The 22207-nt window shown below is 43.2% G+C and overlaps 1 protein-coding gene across 1 annotated transcript in view; it reads left to right on the top strand.

Moving 5' to 3' along the window:
* Positions 1-4138: 4138 nt before the first annotated feature.
* The window catches only part of LOC109899632 (suppressor of cytokine signaling 5-like), a 33812-nt gene continuing 15743 nt past the window's right edge, over positions 4139-22207 (top strand). Inside the window, exon 1 of the mRNA XM_020495046.2 lies at positions 4139-4659. The gene's annotated coding sequence lies outside the window, so the exon portion shown is untranslated. The remainder of the gene's footprint in view (positions 4660-22207) is intronic.

Genomic DNA, 22207 nt, shown 5'->3' with positions numbered 1-22207 from the left:
AAAGGGCCTGAATACTTACGTAAATAAGGTATTTCAGTCTTGTATTTGTAATACATTTTCGAACATTTCTACAAACCTGTTTTCAACTTGTCATTATTATGGGATATTGTGTGTAGATTGCTGAGGATTTTATGGTATTTAATCCATTTTAAATAAGGCTGTAAAGTCAAGGGGTCTGAATACTTTCCAAAGGCGCTGTAAGTAGTACTCACTCAGATGTCAATTAATGTTCTTATCACTTAATGTTTTTGAGTACTGTAAACAAGTATTGGGTTATTGAGTAAATTTGACTTTATCTGTGTTCTGCTAATCTAAAGTTGTTGAGTTTTTACAAGTTATGATTATTGCATATTTTTAATAATCATAACAATCTAATCATTTCTGAAATAAGTTGTACTTACTTGATTTAATTGTTAGTTTAAGTAAAGACCTAAAACAAAGTAGTAGTCAGACACATCCATGTTTGAGTAAAAACACTTGATTTATCTGGGTTGTGCTGATAGAGGTATGTTTTTGGAAGTTCAAATCAAATCAAATCAAATTTATTTATATAGCCCTTCGTACATCAGCTGATATCTCAAAGTGCTGTACAGAAACCTAGCCTAAAACCCCAAACAGCAAGCAATGCAGGTGTAGAAGCACGGTGGCTAGGAAAAACTCCCTAGAAAGGCCAATACCTAGGAAGAAACCTAGAGAGGAACCAGGCTATGTGGGGTGGCCAGTCCTCTTCTGGCTGTGCCGGGTGGAGATTATAACAGAACATGGCCAAGATGTTCAAATGTTCATAAATGACCAGCATGGTCGAATAATAATAAGGCAGAACAGTTGAAACTGGAGCAGCAGCACAGTCAGGTGGAAGTTGAAACTGGAGCAGCAGCATGGCCAGGTGGACTGGGGACAGCAAGGAGTCCTCATGTCAGGTAGTCCTGGGGCATGGTCCTAGGGCTCAGGTCAGTTGAAACTGGAACAGCAGCATGGCCAGGTGGACTGGGGACAGCAAGGAGTCATCATGTCAGGTAGTCCTGGGGCATGGTCCTAGGGCTCAGGTCCTCCGAGAGAGAGAAAGAAAGAGAGAAGGAGAGAATTAGAGAACGCACACTTAGATTCACACAGGACACCGAATAGGACAGGAGAAGTACTCCAGATATAACAAACTGACCCCAGCCCCCCGACACATAAACTACTGCAGCATAAATACTGGAGGCTGAGACAGGAGGGGTCAGGAGACACTGTGGCCCCATCCGAGGACATCCCCCGGACAGGGCCAAACAGGAAGGATATAACCCCACCCACTTTGCCAAAGCACAGCCCCCACACCACTAGAGGGATATCTTCAACCACCAACTTACCATCCTGAGACAAGGCTGAGTATAGCCCACAAAGATCTCCGCCACGGCACAACCCAAGGGGGGGGCGCCAACCCAGACAGGATGACCACAACAGTGAATCAACCCACTCAGGTGACGCACCCCCTCCAGGGACGGCATGAGAGAGCCCCAGCAAGCCAGTGACTCAGCCCCTGTAATAGGGTTAGAGGCAGAGAATCCCAGTGGAAAGAGGGGAACAGGCCAGGCAGAGACAGCAAGGGCGGTTCGTTGCTCCAGAGCCTTTCCGTTCACCTTCCCACTCCTGGGCCAGACTACACTCAATCATATGACCCGCTGAAGAGATGAGTCTTCAGTAAAGACTTAAAGGTTGAGACCGAGTTTGCGTCTCTGACATGGGTAGGCAGACCGTTCCATAAAAATTGAGCTCTATAGGAGAAAGCCCTGCCTCCAGCTGTTTGCTTAGAAATTCTAGGGACAATTAGGAGGCCTGCGTCTTGTGACCGTAGCGTACGTGTAGGTATGTACGGCAGGACCAAATCAGAGAGATAGGTAGGAGCAAGCCCATGTAATGCTTTGTAGGTTAGCAGTAAAACCTTGAAATCAGCCCTTGCTTTGACAGGAAGCCAGTGTAGAGAGGCTAGCACTGGAGTAATATGATCAAATTTTGGGGTTCTAGTCAGGATTCTAGCAGCCGTATTTAGCACTAACTGAAGTTTATTTAGTGCTTTATCCGGGTAGCCGGAAAATAGAGCATTGCAGTAGTCTAACCTAGAAGTGACAAAAGCATGGATTAATTTTTCTGCATCATTTTTGGACAGAAAGTTTCTGATTTTTGCAATGTTACGTAGATGGAAAAAAGCTGTCCTCGAAATGGTCTTGATATGTTCTTCAAAAGAGAGATCAGGGTCCAGAGTAACGCCGAGGTCCTTCACAGTTTTATTTGAGACGACTGTACAACCATTAAGATTAATTGTCAGATTCAACAGAAGATCTCTTTGTTTCTTGGGACCTAGAACAAGCATCTCTGTTTTGTCCGAGTTTAATAGTAGAAAGTTTGCAGCCATCCACTTCCTTATGTCTGAAACACATGCTTCTAGCGAGGGCAATTTTGGGGCTTCACCATGTTTCATTGAAATGGACAGCTGTGTGTCATCCGCATAGCAGTGAAAGTTTACATTATGTTTTCGAATAACATCCCCAAGAGGTAAAATATATAGTGAAAACAATAGTGGTCCTAAAACGGAACCTTGAGGAACACCGAAATTTACAGTTGATTTGTCAGAGGACAAACCATTCACAGAGACAAACTGATATCTTTCCGACAGATAAGATCTAAACCAGGCCAGAACATGTCCGTGTAGACCAATTTGGGTTTCCAATCTCTCCAAAAGAATGTGGTGATCGATGGTATCAAAAGCAGCACTAAGGTCTAGGAGCACGAGGACAGATGCAGAGCCTCGGTCCGATGCCATTAAAATGTCATTTACCACCTTCACAAGTGCCGTCTCAGTGCTATGATGGGGTCTAAAACCAGACTGAAGCATTTCGTATACATTGTTTGTCTTCAGGAAGGCAGTGAGTTGCTGCGCAACAGCCTTCTCTAAAATTTTTGAGAGGAATGGAAGATTCGATATAGGCCGATAGTTTTTTATATTTTCTGGGTCAAGGTTTGGCTTTTTCAAGAGAGGCTTTATTACTGCCACTTTTAGTGAGTTTGGTACACATCCAGTGGATAGAGAGCCGTTTATTATGTTCAACATAGGAGGGCCAAGCACAGGAAGCAGCTCTTTCAGTAGTTTAGTTGGAATAGGGTCCAGTATGCAGCTTGAAGGTTTAGAGGCCATGATTATTTTCATCATTGTGTCAAGAGATATAGTGCTAAAACACTTGAGCGTCTCTCTTGATCCTAGGTCCTGGCAGAGTTGTGCAGACTCAGGACAACTGAGGTTTGGAGGAATACGCAGGTTTAAAGAGGAGTCCGTAATTTGCTTTCTAATAATCATAATCTTTTCCTCAAAGAAGTTCATGAATTTATCACTGCTAAAGTGAAAGTCATCCTCTCTTGGGGAATGCTGCTTTTTAGTTAGCTTTGCGACAGTATTAAAAAGGAATTTCGGATTGTTCTTATTTTCCTCAATTAAGTTAGAAAAATAGGATGATCGAGCAGCAGTAAGGGCTCTACGGTACTGCACGGTACTGTCCTTCCAAGCTAGTCGGAAGACTTCCAGTTTGGTGTGGCGCCATTTCCGTTCCAATTTTCTGGAAGCTTGCTTCAGAGCAAGGAAGTTATACTTAAAATTGTTAGGTGACTGTTTTTAGAGGATTGTGTGTAATTTAACATTTGTAGACTTTATGATACTTTTACACAAAATTGTATGCAAGTTTGAAGAAAGAAAAGTATATTTCTGAAACAGTATTAAGCGGTTTGTTGTGCTATGACGTCTAATTCATCGTGATGAATTGGTATGAAAACCGTCAAACAAATTGACGTTCAATAATGAAACCACAAATTCCCACCATCAAAGTAATGTGCACCACTCATTATGACAGATGCTTACAGTGTACTGGAATGAGCATTATGCGCAACAATGCATGTTAAGGTGGGTTCAAATCATAAAACTAAATTACCACTGAAATCTACTCATCAGAACAATTTACACGTGTCAACAATGAATAATGGTTTAAGTTGATTGCAAAATAGTTGGGAAGAGAATTTCGATGTAGCGATTCCATGACACATTGTTTATGAACAGAGCCACAAAACGACGCCGGATCCGACACTTGAAATAGTTTTTTCTATTTAAATTATTATACAAACTCGAGCTAATTGACACGAATCAACCGAGGCACCCAAGGCCCACATCAGCCTTTTCAGTCTCCACGTTTCCAAGTAGTTGCCAGGCCACTTGCTCGTCTACTCTGCTATCATTGGCGATAGGTAGTGTCTGTCATGCTGGGCCACTGGCATGGACTTTCCCTATCCGTATCCACTATCTTGAAGCTCACCGTTCTGCTTTACTCATTGGAGTTCCATGTTGCCATTCTCTACCCGTCTGCAATCTACTGAACGCCTCTTTGCTCGGCTTTGACAGGAATGAATACCACGGCCGAAAAGAAGTGTCGGCCAAGAGACATTTTATCATTTTTAACATGTACATTGTCTTAGATTATTTGATTAGAGAGACCATTCGGAATGAAATTGAAAACCGGCCGCATACATTTTTGTGTTTCATCGACACCGTGGAGCTGAAGGGGGGATATGTGCCTGACTTCTAGCAATTTTTTTGCAGACAAAGAGAGCTACTGAGTACTGGTTATAAAAGACAAAAGGGTAAGTTGAGAATACTTATAACCATGATGAATACGTGTTAGCTATTTAGCTAGTTTCTATCGCATGATAACAGTATTGTGTAGATACGTCTGTCTGTAATTTCTTGTCAGATTCGTTCATGCTAGCTAACTATTTAACTAACGTTCGCTAGCTAGCTAGCAGACCAACTCGATGTTGAAGCTCATGTTAGCATCATGCTAGCTAAATAGCTAGCCACCGTTATTTGGGAAATCCAGCATTTTTTTTGGGGGGGGGGGGGGGTCTCTCGGTGAAGTTTATTTTTGTTTAGTAACGTTACAATTGATCTAGCGATGTATATTATCACAACCCCCACCTGTCTAAAACCAATTCGTATTAGACAGCTCCTTACATGTCATGATGTAACGTTAAGGATAACTATTGTCAATGTCCAGTGGTGGTAGTAGTTGGCTAGCAACAGTAAGTAGCTAGTTTAGTTAGCTAGCTAGCCAGTGCTGTCTGACCCGAGAATAGGCCTTGATTTGGCACTACTACACCCTTTTAAATGGCTCTCTCGCATGCAATGCTAAAATATTCGTTTGATTGCTTAAATATTAGCTGGTCCAATGCTAATCGCACAATTTAACTAATGAATATTGTCTTGAAAATATTCATCAGTTATGTTGGTTAGTTAGCTAGGTTATAGCCTCACCAATGGATGTTCCAAATTATAGTAACGTTATAGCTGATGTCGTTCTGTGCATGCACCATACTCTAATGCTATTATGAAGTATTTCACTTCGTCCTTATATAATAACAATGAATGGAATCAATCCAAGAATAACGGCTTTGCTAATTGTTTCCTTATGTGTCCCAGGTATGTCTTCCACCATTGTCATGCAGCACCCTTAAACGTGATTTATTGTAGGGCTAGCCTATCCCAAGGCTATTACTGGCATATTATTTAAGATAAGTCAACTTTATTGTCCATTACGTTTGCACAGAATGGGAATGTCTTTGCCTCTCAGGCCTACAGTAAAACGATAAAACGAACATTAAACATTTACATGTCAGTTAATCAGTCTTGTATAGGATTGTCACTGCAGAGGGGATAAAATATTTTATTTGTCCATTCTTCCTTGCGAGTGGCACCTTTTTTAGTCTCCGACCTGACAGCAGCATTGCGAAGGATGCCTGCAGTAGGTGGATGGTGGTGTTGAGCACCTGGAGTGCTATCCTGGCGATGTTCTGTGTGTACACTTATTGGAATTGTGGCTGTTTCCTGACGACTGTTTTACTGACCTGATTGATGACTTGTGCAAGTTTACTCCTCTTCCTGACTGAGAAGTTCCCATACCAGCAGGAGGAGATGTTGAAAGTGAGAACACTCTATCGGTAAACCATAGTCAGTGTGTGTGTTTTGCTTTCTTTAACGTTTTAGCTGCCTAAGTAGGAAGACACTGCGTTCTTTAAATAAATGAGGTAAATGTTTTCCTGGAGGTTGTTTGTGGTCTAAAATTGTTCCAAGTATTTAAAATGTGTTACTTGCTCCACATCCTGCTCCCCAGCTTACCTCCAAGGCACAATTCTTTAGTTTTGGTGAAATTAAGGTCAATGAAGCTATTGTCAATCCATGTCACAAGACAGTCAAGGAACTGGGATTAGCTTGAGCTAGACTTGCCCTCCAGGCAAGCAACCAGTGCCATATCGTCCACATATTTGCCACTCTGGTCATTAAAAAAATAAAAATACAGCCAGTGGTCAGGGATGAGTTGATAGGGAAGTTAGAATGGGTGGTCTCCAGAGATGGTCTGGAGTAGGGGGTGGGGTCTGGTGGCCAGACATCACTAGTTTCAGAATTTCATCTGGAGAAAGGGGGGAAGGCGTAGGGTAGTTCTGTGAGAGTGGGACCAGTGGACTAAATCGGCTGAGAATGGGATAATAAAATCACAACTCGCAGATGTGCTCATACTTGATTTTTTTTCTCAGTTTGCACACATCTATTTTTAGGTGCAAATGCAAGTAAAATGGTTGCACTGAATAGCCCTGGACTAAGGTGCCTTAAACACTGACCCTCTGGGGTTGATCCCTCAGGGACTTTTGGACCCACAGCACCAGGCCCGAGTTGACATTTAGGTCACAAAGTTGTTTAAGTAGAAAGTGTGGTTGCACTATATTAAAGGCTGTGGAGAAGTTCATGAATATGATTTTGGTGTGTTGGCTTAGTCAACGCTAATTTGTTTTCATAATTAAAATGTATGAAACCTATAGGCTTATGCATTAGTGTAATGCAGGGGTGACCAATCTTCCTCAGACTGGAGAGTTACTGGGTGTGCAGGCTTTGCTCCAACCCTACTATACTCAGGAAAAAAAATAAACGTCCTCTCACTGTCAACTGTTTATTTTCAGCAAACTTAACATGTGTAAATATTTGTATGAACATAAGATTCAACAACTGAGACATAAACTGAACAAGTTCCACAGACACGTGACTAACAGAAATGGAATAATGTGTCTGTGAAAAAAAGGGGGAGGTAGTAACAGTCAGTCAGTATCTGGTGTGGCCACCAGCTGCATTAAGTACTGCAGTGCATCTCCTCATGGACTGCACCAGATTTGCCTCTTCTTGCTGTGAGATGTTACCCCAATCTTTCACCAAGGCACTTGCAAGTTCCTGGACATTTCTGAGGGGAATAGCCCTAGCCCTCACCCTCCGTTCCAACTGGTCTCAGACGTGCTCAATGGGATTGAGATCCGGGCTCTTTGCTGGCCATGGCAGAACACTGACATTCCTGTCTTGCAGGAAATCACGCACAGAACGAGCAGTATGGCTGGTGGCATTGTCATGCTGGAAGGTCATGTCAGGATGAGCCTGCAGGAAGGGTACCACATGAGGGAGGAGGATGTCTTCCCTGTAACGCACAGCATTGAGATTGCCTGCAATGACAACAAGCTCAGACCGATGATGCTGTGACACACCGCCCCAGACCATGACAGACCCTCCACCTCCAAATCGATCCCGATCCAGAGGACAGGCCTCGGTGTAACTCTCATTGCTTTGACTATAAACGCGAATCCGACCATCACTCCTGATGAGGCAAAACCGCGACGCGTCAGTGAAGAGCTCTTTTTGCCAGTCCTGTCTGGTCCAGCGACGGTGGGTTTGTACCCATAGGTGACGTTGTTGCCGGTGATTTGTCTGGTGAGGACCTGCCTTACAATAGGCCTACAAGTCCTCAGTCCAGCCTCTCTCAGCCTATTGCGGACAGTCTGAGCATTGATGGTGGGATTGTGCGTTCCTGGTGTAACTCGGGCAGTTGTTGTTGCCATCCTGTACCTGTCCCGCAGGTGTGATGTACTGATCCTGTGCAGGTGTTGTTACATGTGTTCTGCCACTGCGAGGACGATCAGCTCTCCGTCCTGTCTCCCTGTTTAACTGTCGTAGGTGTCTCACAGTATGGACATTGCAATTTATTGCCCTGGCTACATCTGCAGTCCTCATGCCTCCTTGCAGCATGCCTAAGGCATGTTCACGCAGATGACCAGTGACCTTGAGCATCTTTCTTTTGGTGTTTTTCAGAGTCAGATGAAATGCTTCTTTAGTGTCCTAAGTTTTCATAACTGTGACCTCAATTGCCTACCTTCTGTTAGTGTCTTAACGACCGTTCCACAGGTGCATGTTTGTTAGTTGTTTATGGTTCATTGAACAAGCATGGGAAACAGTGTTTAAACCCTTTACATTGAAGATCTGTGACGTTAATTCGTAAATATCTTTGAAAGACGGGATGTTCCTTTTTGTGCTGAGTTTATAATACAACTAATTCAGCAAATGAAGGTCCTGATGAGTAGCTGGTTAGCATAATTAGGTGTTGGCTAGGCTATTTCAGCTGTGCCGGTGCAAAAGCCTACATACCAGGTAGCTCTCCAGGTCCCTGGAGTAGGGTTGACCAATTAAGGCTGACTTAGGTCTGGGTGTTATATTGATGCATGGACCGGTTGGTTTTTATTTTATGCAACTCGGGCATGTACAATATCAATTTTTATAGTTTGCTACTTGAGTCATCTCTCTCCTCTCCTGCTTCTGCATGCCACTATCCACACCAAGCCCTCTCACTCATGGAAAGAGCAGTTCAACCACGGCGTCATGAGCACTTTCTTGCCATTCACTCCGCATGGTAAGATGGATGCAACAATGTTGGTGACATGCTGCTTTCCACAAGCGTTCTGTAATTATGTTACTAACTGTTTGCAAGTTTGTCTTTTCTTCACAAGGTTTTGATAAAATAATTTTATTTAGCCGCTAATGCTAATCGCTAGTAAGAGTCAGAGCAAACGTAGCTAATACTGCATAGTACCATTGCTAATGTAGACCTCGATGAGCATGTTTGTGCAACGCTGTCTTTATCAGAGAGGAATAGGCAGAGCATGAATATCTTGGCTGGCTAGCTACCTACATGAAGTAAGAAAACAACATGTAATGTAATATCTAATTAGGGTCACCTGGAAACACTGACCAACACTTTGGTTCAAACCCTGTCAATTATTCATCACTGGCTTATTCATTCATTGTTATGTCAAACAACAATGTATTAAAGGTGCTGCCCATTATATTCCAACTATAGGATTAGAATAATCATTATTTCCATGATTCCAACAGTTCGCCAATTAACTAGGCCTAGATTTTTGGGGGGGATATATCCTACGTGGCACAATGTGGAAATTATAATAAAAGTGCAGGAAATACAAAAATTTATAAAAATGCTTTATTATTTTTTTGTTGTTGGATTGAACGGTATAAATGGAGAAAGCCCCATTGAAATCACTTGTGTTGCCACCCTGGGGGCATGAACTACTCAGGAAGCATATTTGGGACATTTGAATTATTAAAAAAATCTAAATTTGTCAAATATATTTTGTCCATATGGCCTAGGCTTACTGCATCATGATCAAGCACTTGAACTGCGCACTACAGATGCATCTTATATTAAACCTTTCTCATAACTCTGGCGAAACAAGTAGGCCTACCTAGCCTATTGTTATTAGCCCGTTGTCTGGCTAGATAGAAATTATGGAGAATCAAAAGGTCTTAATGCGAGTGTCTTGAACAGAACAGACCCTCCATGGCTCTCAGCCATCCCAAACACCTTTCTTTTTGCTTCGCAACTTCATATCTAATTTACTCTGGTCTGGGTAGAGTGAAGGCTTCCTCCCTTAATCTTGTCCGCTCTCCAACTCCCTCTTAGATCACTAGGATCCCCAGAGAATGGGTGTGTTAGGCTGTTGAGAAGCAGAAGTAGCCCAGTCCTGTGTTAACGCAGCCAGAGTTTTCTATGGGCTAGAGTTGCACTTATTGTCCGTCTAGGCTAGTTGATGATACATATAGCAACTAGATCAGCACTGTGCTTCCATAGCATCTATTAGGCCCCACTTGCTACACACACTTTGACTGGTATTAATGTTCACTCTATAGCCTACCTACACTAATTGTAGCACAGGTCTAGATGAGTCAGACTTCCCTAAAAGCCACGTTATTGGCACATTATTGAATAAAAAAAATGTATTTCACCATTGTTTACCCAGGTAGGCTAGTTGAGAACAAGTTCTCATTTACAACTGTGACATGGCCAAGATAAAGCAAAGCAGTGCGACACAAACAACAACAGAGTTACACATGGAAAAAACCAACATACAGTCAATAACACAAATGGGAAAAAAGTGTGTGTGTATGTATATTATATATATATATATATGTATATTATATATATATATATATATATATATATAATGTGTATATATATAATGTATATAATATATATAATATATATATATATATATATATATATATATATATATATATATATATATATATATATATATATATATATATATATATATATATATATATATATATAATGTGTATATATATAATGTATATGTGTGTGTGTGTGCAAATGGCGTGAGGAGGTAAGGCAATAAATAGGCCATGGTAGCGACGTAATTAGAATTGAGCAAATTAACACGAGTGATAGATGTGCAAGTAGAAATACTGGTGTGCAAAAAAGTAAATAAAAACAATATGGGGATGAGGTAGGTAGATTGCAGCTGTACACAGCCCATCCAGCGATCAGTTAGCTGCTCAGATAGCTGATGTTCAACCTCAATAGGGTACGCTAGTGTCCCACCTGGCCAACATCCAGGGAAATTGCAGAGCGCCAAATTCAAAAACAAAGTACTCATTATAAAACTTAATAAAACATACAAGTGTTATACATCGGTTTAAAGATGAACTTCTTGTTAATCCAACCACGGTGTCAGATTTCAGAAAGGCTTCACGGCAAAAGCATACCATGCGATTATCTGAGAACAGCGCCCAGCAGACAAATCATTACAAACAGTAACCAGACAAGTAGAGGAGTTACACAAGTCAGTCACTTACCTTTGATGATCTTCATATGGTTGCACTCAGAAGACCTTAATTTACTCAATAAATGTTAGTTTTGTTCGATAAAGTCCCTCTTTATATCCAAAACCTCCGTTTTTGTTCAGTAATCCACAGGCTCAAACGCAGTCACAACAGGCAGACGAAAAATCCAAATAGTATCCGTAAAGTTTGTAGAAACATGTCAAACGATGTTTATAATCAATCCTCAGGTTGTTTTTAGCCTTAAATAATCAATCATATTTCAACCGGACAAGAACGTTGTCAATATAAAAGGTAAACAAGAAAAGCGCACTCTCGGTCGTGCGCATGAAAAACCTCTGGGACACTGTAGTGACCACTCATTCAGAGTGGTCTTACTCTCTCATTTTTCAGAATACAAGCCTGAAACAATTTTTAAAGACTGTTGTCTAGTGGAAGCCATAGGAAGTGGAATTTGAGTCCTAAGTCAATGGATACTGTAATGGCATTCAATAGAAAACTACAAACATAAAAAAATCCCACTTCCTGAATGGATTTTTCTCAGGTTTTCGCCTGCCAAATCAGTTCTGTTATTATTTTGAACAGTTTTGGAAACTTTAGAGTTTTCTATCCAAATCTACCAATTATATGCATATCCTAGCTTCTGGGCCTGAGTAGCAGGCAGTTTACCTTGGGCACGCTTTTCACCCGGAGGTGAAAATAGTGCCCCCTAGTGAAGGTGAGTGGTGGGTAGTGTATGCGACTTTGGTGACAAAACGGATGGCACTGTGATAGACTGCATTTGACATGGCCAAAGTCGAGGATCGGTATGTTTGGCGACGTGTGTTAAGGAGGCTTTGTTGCGAAATAGGAAGCCGATTCTACATTTAATTTTGGATTGGAGCTGTTTAATATGAGTCTGGAAGGAGAGTTTATAGTTTAGCCAGACACCTAGGTATTTGTAGTTGTCCACATGTTCTAAGTCAGAACTGTCCAGAGTAGTGATGCTAGGTGGGCGGGTGTGGGCAGCGATTGGTTGAAAAGCATGCATTTAGTTTTACTTGCATTTTAAGAGCATTTGGAGGCCACGGAAGGAGTGTTGTATGGCATTGAAGCTCATTTGGAGGTTTGTTAACACCGTGTCCAAAGAAGGGCCAGATGTATACAGAATGGTGTAGTGTGCATGAAGGTGGATCAGGGAATCACCAGCAGCAAGAGCGACCTCGCTGATATATACAGAGAAATGAGTCTGCCCAAGAATTTAACAATTGGTTGTTCCGGTCCTGGATGCTGTTTTTTATGCCTGTTTACTGCTAAACTAAGAAAAAAAAGAAACGTCCTCTCGCTGTCAACTGCGTTTATTTTCAGCAAACTTAATGTGTAAATATTTACATGAACATAACAAGTTTCAAGAACTGAGACATAAACTGAACAAGTTCCACAGATGTGACTAACAGAAATTAAATGTGTCCCTGAACAAAGTGGGGGTCAAAATCAAAAGTTTTTAAGCATTACGTACTGCAGTGCATCTCTTCCTCATGGACTGCACCAGATTTGCCAGTTCTTCCTGTGAGCTGTTAACCCACTCTTCCACCAAGGCACCTGCTAGTTCCCGGACATTTCTGGAGGGAATGGCCCTCACTCTCACCCTCTGATCTAACAGATCCCAGACGTGCTCAATGGGATTGAGATCCGGGCTCTTTGCTGGCCATGGTATTTCTGTCTTGCAGGAAATCACGCACAGAACGAGCGGTATGGCTGGTGGCATTGTCATGCTGGAGGGTCATGTCAGGATGAGCCTGCAGGAAAGGTACCACATGAGGGAGGAGGATGTCTTCCCTGTAACGCACAGCATTGATTGCCTGCAATGACAACAAGCTCAGTCCGATGATGCTGTGACACACCGCCCCAGACCATGACAGACCCTCCACCTCCAAATCGATCCTGCTCCAGAGTACAGGCCTCGGTGTAATGCTCATTCCTTCGACAATAACCTCGAATCTGACCATCACCCCTGGTGAGACACAACCGCGACTCTTCAGTGAAAAGCACTTTTTGCGTCGGTGAGTTTGTGCCCATAGGTGACGTTGTTGCCGGTGATTTTGTCTGGACCTGCCTTTACAACAGCCTACAAGCCCTCATTCCAGCCTATTGCGGACAGTCTGAGCATTGATGGAGCGATTGTGCGTTCCTGGTGTAAATTGGGCAGTTGTTGCCATCCTGTACCTGTTCTGCAGGTGTGATGTTCAGATGTTCCAATCCTTTGCAGGTGTTGTTACATGTGGTCTGCCACTGCAAGGATGATCAGCTGTCCGTCCTGTCTCCCTGTAGCGCCGTCTTAGGCGTCTCACAGTACGGACATTGCAATGTATTGCCCTTGCCACATCTGCAGTCCTCATGCCTAAGTCATGTTCACACAGATGAGCAGGGACCCTGGGCATCTTTCTTTTGGTGTTTTTCAGAGTCTGTAGAAAGGCCTCTTTTTTTTGTGTGTGTCCTAAGTTTTCATGACTGACCTTAATTGCCTACCTTCTGTTAGTGTCTTAACGACCGTTCCACAGGTGCATGTTCATGAATTGTTTATGGTTCATTGAACAAGCATAGGAAACAGTGTTTAAACCCTTTACAATGATCTGATTATTTTTGTTGATTTTTACGAATTATCTTTTGAAAGACAGGGTCCCGAAAAAGGGACCTTTACTTTTTTTTTTTATATCTGAAGTAATACGTTCCATCCATAATGGTCTTATATGGGCTGTTGGTGTTTATTTTGTGATATTGGGTTGCTCAGTGTCATTTGGCAAAGCAGGAATTTAAGATGGCTGCAGTTTTAGTTGTGGTAAGAGGGTGTTTGTTGTGTTGTCAGTTTGTCGTCGCCTCAATAGGTTGATCTCTGCAACCCCCTCTCCCTTTCATAGGCTAGGCCTACGTCATATTAGCTTTGCATTGAATGCACTGAGATTCTGCACAGGCATGCTGCACAGAGAGGTTTGCATATAGTGCATTAAAAAATATTCAGACCCCTTGACCTTTTCCACATTTTGTTACGTTACAGCCATATTCTGAAATGGATTCAATAACTTTTTCCCCCTCATCAATCTACACACAAACCCCATAATGACAGTGAAACAGGTTTTTATTTTTTTATTTTTTATTTTTTAAATAGAAAAACTTATTTACATAAGTATTCACACCCTTTGCAATGAGACTTAATTGACATCAGGTGCATCCTGCTTCCATTGATCATCCTTTTAGGTCCTTCTACAACTTGACTGGAGTCCACCTGTGGTAAATTCAATTGCTTGGACATGATTTGGAAAGGCACACCTTTCTATGTAAGGTCCCACAGTTGACAGTGCATGTCAGAGCATAACCAAGCCGCGATTGTCCGTAGCGCTCCGAGACAGGATTGTGTCGAGGCACAGAGTTGGGAAGGGTACCAAAACATTCCTGCTGCATTGAAGGCCCAAGAACACATTGGCCTCCATCATTCTTAAATGGGAAAACGTTTGGATCCACAAAGTTTCTTCCTAGAGCTGGCCAAACGGAGCAATCGGGGGAGAATGGCCTTGGTCAGGGTGGTCACTCTGACAGAGCTCCAGAGTTCCTCTGGAGATGGCAGAACCTTCCAGAAGGACAACCATCTCTGCAGCACTCCACCAATCAGATCTTCATGGTAGAGTGGCCAGACGGAAGCCACACCTCAGTAAAAGGCACATGACAGCCTGCTTGGAGTTTGCCAAAAGGCAGCTAAAGATTCTCAGACCGTGATCAAGCAAGATGCTCTGCTCTGATGAAACCAAGATTGAACTCTTTGGCCTGAATGCCAAGCATCACTTCTGGAGAGAACCTGGTGCCATCCCTATGGTGAAGCGTGTTGGTTGCAGTGTTGGTTGCATCATGCTGTCGGGATGTTTTTCAGCGGCAGGGATGGGGAGACTAGTCAGGATCGAGGGGACAAATGGATGGAGCAAAGTACCTTGACGAAAACCTGCTCCAGATTGCTCAGGACTTAGGGCAAATGTTCACCTCCCAACAGGAGAACGACTATAAGCACACAGCCAAGACGACGCAGGAATGGCTTCGGGACAAGTCTCTATGTCCTTGAGTGGCCCAGCCAGAGGCAGGACTTTGAACCTGATTGAACATCTCTGGAGAGACTTGAAAATAGTTGTGCACCGACGCTCCCCATCCATCCTGACAGAGCTTTTGAGGATCTGCAGTGAAGAATGGGTGTATCTCTCCAAACACAGGTGTGCCAAGTGTGTATCTTCATACCCAAGACGACTCAAAGCTGTAATCGCTGCCAAAGATGCTTCAGCAAAGTACTGAGTAAATGTGATTATTTCTTATCTTATTATTATTATTATTATTGATGTATTTTTCTTCTATAATCCTGTTTTTGCTTTGTCATTGGGTATTGTGTGTAGATCGAGAGGAAAATCATTTAATCCAATTTAGAATAAGGCTGTAACAAAAAGTGGAGGGGTCTGAATACTTTCCGAATGCACTGTAGGCCTACTACTTGTCTGCTAGTGATCTTTCTATACCAGTCTCACATCTGCATTATTATTTTGGGTGCTGCGTTTCACTCAAGGCTCTTTTTGATGCCTAATCAGAATGCCGCCATGCTAATGTGGACACAGGATGGACAGCCTAACCACAGTATCTTATAGGCAACCCTGTGTAGGAGCCGTAAGTAGATGAGGGCCTCACTACTATTCGACCACATTACAGTATTGTGTCAGTGCATTTAGCCTATGCTTACACCCCATATCCTAGTGCCCACCACCGCCTTATCATTCTGAAACATTACATGTTACACCTCTGATATGTTGCATGAGTGGATGGGCTATTGTCCTTCTGATGTTTTGGAAAACATCGCCTACATTTGATTGAGAATTACATGCTATGTGCCAGGCATTGCGTGCGGGCACTCGCCAAAATTCAGATTCGTCACCGGCCTAACATAACCAATGTTAATGTTGCACAATGACAATATTTATTTCTGTGTAAAACAACACATGGTTTAGCTATTCTTGGGCACAATTTTAAAGCTGGTTTTGGAAAGTAAATCCTCCAATGCTTCTTGTCTTGTAAACTAACTTTTCTTTGTTTGTTTTCGTGGACGTGATTAGCCTTCGTCAGGATAAATTCTGCCAACCCACATGGAAAAACATGGCCCCCTTTAAGATGGTTTTGATATTGCTTCATATTACCAACCAGTCCATCAGGAGGGAAATGTGTGAACAAACAAAAATAGCAAACAGCTTTATGCTAGTTCTCATGCACTTTTCTCCTATTAAGTGCGTTTGCTGAAAGCTGCATTGTCCAGTGGACTCAAGTTCTTTATTTCACCACCACCTTGTGTGTGTGAGAAAAGCCTAATTCAGAAAACTGTTCCCAGTCAGTCTCTGTGTATGGAATTGAACTATACGTGCAAGCAGAGTACTCTGCATAGATTAGCTCACACGAAAGGTTACCCATGCGTGTACAGTATGTTCATAGTTAGTCTTGCTGTGAGTGGGATGAAGCTTGCCTTGGTTGGTCACTGTGTGTTGGGCTGTTAAAATGGAAGTAATCAGGGCCACCCCAAGTCTGAAATTATTTTGGGGGAATTTCTGTGCATATCAGAACCTAGTGTATACGTGAATGACCTTGCTGTTTGAATTGGATTGGCCTAAATCCTTATATTAACTGTACACTTTATGGTGGTTTTTTCTTTTTTTCCCATGAGGCTCATGACAACTGTGTTGGATAGGTTAATGCAATTGAAAATGCCTTTATAACCAGACCCGCACGTAATATGCGCTTGCAGAATTCCGCAGAAAATCAGTGGAATTTCAAATAGAATGCATGTGATTCCAAATCTTAAAAATACGCTGCCAACTGATGGCAAGGTTAAATAAAACGTACTTGTTGTATAATTTACACTTTGTCCTCTGTTTTCATTGACGTATTTGAATCACTGAAAAGCGTAGCCAGACGTGTAGCTCCTCCCCCGTGTGAGAGGTGCATACAGCACGGTGAGTGAATGACAGCTGTCTGAGGAGAGAATTATCTAGCAAAAAATGTCATCAAACAGCGGTGGATCACCTGAGGTCACTCCGACACAAGAAGAAGAGGGGCTAGTGGAACAGGTAAGCATTCTAATGCTTTAGCTAGCTATTAGGTTTGCTCTAGCTAGCTAATATCTGTTCTTGACAATTTACATTCTCAACCGAAACAGTTTGGCAAAGTTTGTGGATATATTGTCATTTTGTGACGTTTTGGAGATCCTTTAGGGGTTTGTCAGCGGTTCGGGCGTACACTTAAATTATTTGAATTTTTTTGTTAAGTTCTAGCCGATGTTTGGGAGCCAAAGTCTACGCCCCTTCATCGATGATTGGTCAACTGTAGGAGTGATGTGAGTTTCTGCTGCTTGTCGATTCGAGCCAAAACTTGGTGTGGATTCAACATGGCGAACGACAACTTTGAGCATCAATTGACCGAGGAGCTACAAAAGTACCTACACCAGTACAATTCTAGCCATACATTATATAAAGACCAGCATGTAAATGACAATTCGTGGAGGGAGATTGCAGAGACACTGGGGTCTGACCCGAACCCTTGTTTGATAAAGTGGGTTAGGGTTCAGGACAAGTTCGTCAAGGCAAAGAAAATAAACGAGGACCGCAGTGCTGGCTTGTTCGGGATGGGAAGACTGAAAGCAGCATGGCATCTACACCAAAGGCCATTGAAAAGAGCAGCCATGTTTTGCTAACAATAGCTAACCAGTTAGCTTAGGCTACTTGCAGCATACTCGTGCAGGGAAAAAAAGCCAACCAACCTAAGATCTTTACTACTTTTGAGCAAACATAATTTTGTCATAGAAAGAAATTCATAAGCTTCCCACATTGGTAACACAAGGTTTGGTAGCAAGGTCCAGCTAGTTGAGTAGCTAGGCCAGGCTTTCTCTACTCAAATGTTTGCAACATTATATAGTCTATTGTAGTCTCGGTTAATGATATTTGATGTTCATTAATGTTTTGGATATATGTACTAAATAGCCCTCTACTTTATTTTCAAGACGCAAACACCATTGAATGAAAACAGCACCTGGTTTTGTTCTCTGTGCCCCAGTACTGACTGGTGATCGGCCCTTAACTCATCTCCTGCAATGAGTTGCTGTGCAGAATTAGAAACAATGTCCATGCTGGACCTGCAAAGCAGGGCCCACCTCCAAGACCTACTTCACTGGCTTGCTCCTCACTGATGCCACAGAGCAGCAGGGGTGTGAGAAGGGGAAAAAAAGAGCTGCAGTCCTTGACACATCACTCTCAAAGGCATTGCAAATGTTTGAAGACATATTTCAAGATTTGGATGCACCGAGCCACCAGCTTCTCCCAGAGGTAAATAAATCATTTCAGACTTTACTCCGATCCCCTTTCCGCTTTTCTTTTTCCTCATCTCCGCACCACACACACGTATCTCCAGACACTCCTGATTTCCCTTCTCTTCTCATCCTCTCCACAGGGTCCTGGCACCTATAGCTGATTTCATCGATGAACTCCTGTCAAAACTCCGGGACGGATTTCATCACCGGCTGCATGAGTTGGTGCATGACTTCAAGAAGAGGACATGTACCGAAAGACTGGGAACACAGTGAAATTAACAACCTGTTCTGTTGTTCAGACATCTCAGGAGTCAGACACTAGACCCTTTCATTTTATTCCATTGACACTTTGTTATTTACATGTCTGTTCATAAGACACTTTCATTATTTAAAAAATTTTTTTGACTGTTTCTATATATATATATATTTGTATGTATGTATGTGGACACCCCTGCAAATGAGTGGATTCAGCTATTTCAGTCACACCCATTGCTGACAGGTGTATAAAATCAGGCACACAACCTCTGTAGACAAACATTGGCAGTAGAATGTCCTTAATGAAGAGCTCAGCTACTTTCAACTTGGCACTGTCATAGGATGTCACCTTTCCAACAAGTCACTTCATCAAATTTCTGCTCTACTAAAGTTGTACCGGTTAACTTTTGCAGCGGTCTAAGGCACTGCATCTCAGTGCTAGAGGTGTCACTACAGACCTTGGTTCGATTCCAGGCTGTATCACAACTGGCCGTGATTGGGAGTCACACAGAGCAGCACACAATTGGCCCAGCGTTGTTAGTTTGGCCGGGGTTGGCCGTCATTGTGAATATGAATTTGTTCTTACCTGACTTGCCTAGTTAAATAAATAATGTGCTGTTATTGTGAAGTGGAAACGTCTAGGAGCAGCAACGGCTCTGCCACAAAGTGGTAGGTCACAGAAGCTCATATAACGGTACCGCTGAAGCGCATAGCGTGTAAAAATTGTCTGTCCTCGGTTGCAACACTCACCACCATGTTCCAAACGGCCTCTGGAAGCAGTCGGCACAAGAACTGTTCATTGGGAACTTTATTAAATGGGTTTCCATGGCTGAGCCCCCGCACACAAGAGTAAGATCACCATGCACATTGGCTGGAGTGGTGTAAAGCTTGCCACCATTGGACTCTGGAGCACTTGAAACGTGTTGTCTGGAGTGATGAATCGCTCTTCAACATCTGACAGTCCGACAGACAAATCTGGGTTTGGCGAATGCCAGGAGAATGCTACCTGCCCCAATGCGTAGTGCCAACTATAAAGTTTGGTGGAGGAGGAGTAATGGTCTGGGGCTGTTTTTCATGGTTCCGACTAGGTCCCTTAGTTCCAGTGAAGGGAAATCTTAACGCTACAGCACACAATGACATTCTCAACGATTCTGTGCCTCCACTTTGTGGCAACAGTTTGGGGAAGGCCCTTTCCTGTTTCAGCATGATAATGCTCCCGTGCTCAAAGCAAGGTCCATAAAGAAATGGTTTGTCAAGATCGGTGTGGAAGAACTTGACTGGCCTGCACAGAGCCCTGACCTCAACCCCATCGAACACATTTGGGATGAATTGCAATGCCGACTGTGAGCCAGGCCTAATCGCCCAACATCAGCGCCTGACCAAACTAATTCTCGTGGCTGAATGGAAGCTACTCATCACTGTAAAACGCTCCCTGAAACACTTCTGCGAGCAGGCCTTTCTAATCGACCTGGCCGGGGTATCCTGGAAGGATATTGATCTCATCCCGTCAGTAGAGGATGCCTGGATATTTTTTAAAAATGCCTTCCTAACCATCCTAAATAAACATGCCCCATTCAAGAAATTTAGAACCAGGAACAGATATAGCCCTTGGTTCTCCCCAGACCTGACTGCCCTTAACCAACACAAAAACATCCTATGGCGTTCTGCATTAGCATCGAACAGCCCCCGTGATATGCAGCTGTTCAGGGAAGCTAGAAATCATTATACACAGGCAGTTAGAAAAGCCAAGGCTAGCTTTTTCAAGCAGAAATTTGCTTCCTGCAACACTAACTCAAAAAAGTTCTGGGACACTGTAAAGTCCATGGAGAATAAGAACACCTCCTCCCAGCTGCCCACTGCACTGAAGATAGGAAACACTGTCACCACTGATAAATCCACCATAATTGAGAATTTCAATAAGCATTTTTCTACGGCTGGCCATGCTTTCCACCTGGCTACTCCTACCCCGGACAACAGCACTGCACCCCCAACAGCAACTCGCCCAAGCCTTCCCCATTTCTCCTTCTCCCAAATCCATTCAGCTGATGTTCTGAAAGAGCTGCAAAATCTGGACCCCTACAAATCCGCCGGGCTAGACAATCTGGACCCTTTCTTTCTAAAATTATCTGCCGAAATTGTTGCCACCCCTATTACTAGCCTGTTCAACCTCTCTTTCGTGTCGTCTGAGATTCCCAAAGATTGGAAAGCAGCTGCGGTCATCCCCCTCTTCAAAGGGGGGGACACTCTTGACCCAAACTGCTACAGACCTATATCTATCCTACCGTGCCTTTCTAAGGTCTTCGAAAGCCAAGTCAACAAACAGATTACCGACCATTTCGAATCTCACCATACCTTCTCTGCTATGCAATCTGGTTTCAGAGCTGGTCATGGGTGCACCTCAGCCACGCTCAAGGTCCTAAACGATATCTTAACCGCCATCGATAAGAAACATTACTGTGCAGCCGTATTCATTGATCTGGCCAAGGCTTTCGACTCTGTCAATCACCATATCCTCATCGGCAGACTCGACAGCCTTGGTTTCTCAAATGATAGCCTCGCCTGGTTCACCAACTACTTCTCTGATAGAGTTCAGGGTGTCAAATCGGAGGGTCTGCTGTCCGGACCTCTGGCAGTCTCTATGGGGGTGCCACAGGGTTCAATTCTTGGACCGACTCTCTTCTCTGTATACATCAATGAGGTCGCTCTTGCTGCTGGTGAGTCCCTGATCCACCTCTACGCAGACGACACCATTCTGTATACTTCCGGCCCTTCTCTGGACACTGTGTTAACAACCCTCCAGGCAAGCTTCAATGCCATACAACTCTCCTTCCATGGCCTCCAATTGCTCTTGAATGCAAGTAAAACTAAATGCATGCTCTTCAACCGATCGCTGCATGCACCTACCCGCCTGTCCAACATCACTACTCTGGACGGCTCTGACTTAGAATACGTGGACAACTACAAATACTTAGGTGTCTGGTTAGATTGTAAACTCTCCTTCCAGACCCATATCAAACATCTCCAATCCAAAGTTAAATCTAGAATTGGCTTCCTATTTCGCAACAAAGCATCCTTCACTCATGCTGCCAAACATACCCTTGTAAAACTGACCATCCTACCAATCCTCGACTTTGGCGATGTCATTTACAAAATAGCCTCCAATACCCTACTCAACAAATTGGATGCAGTCTATCACAGTGCAATCCGTTTTATCACCAAAGCCCCATATACTACCCACCATTGCGACCTGTACGCTCTCGTTGGCTGGCCCTCGCTTCATACTCGTCGCCAAACCCACTGGCTCCATGTCATCTACAAGACACTGCTAGGTAAAGTCCCCCCTTATCTCAGCTCGCTGGTCACCATAGCATCTCCCACCTGTAGCACACGCTCCAGCAGGTATATCTCTCTAGTCACCCCCAAAACCAATTCTTTCTTTGGCCGCCTCTCCTTCCAGTTCTCTGCTGCCAATGACTGGAACGAACTACAAAAATCTCTGAAACTGGAAACACTTATCTCCCTCACTAGCTTTAAGCACCAACTGTCAGAGCAGCTCACAG

The sequence above is a fragment of the Oncorhynchus kisutch genome, linkage group LG11, assembly GCF_002021735.2.
Source record: "Oncorhynchus kisutch isolate 150728-3 linkage group LG11, Okis_V2, whole genome shotgun sequence".
NCBI classification, from domain to species: Eukaryota; Metazoa; Chordata; class Actinopteri; order Salmoniformes; family Salmonidae; genus Oncorhynchus; species Oncorhynchus kisutch.
This window is presented reverse-complemented; position numbering and strand designations above follow the sequence as displayed.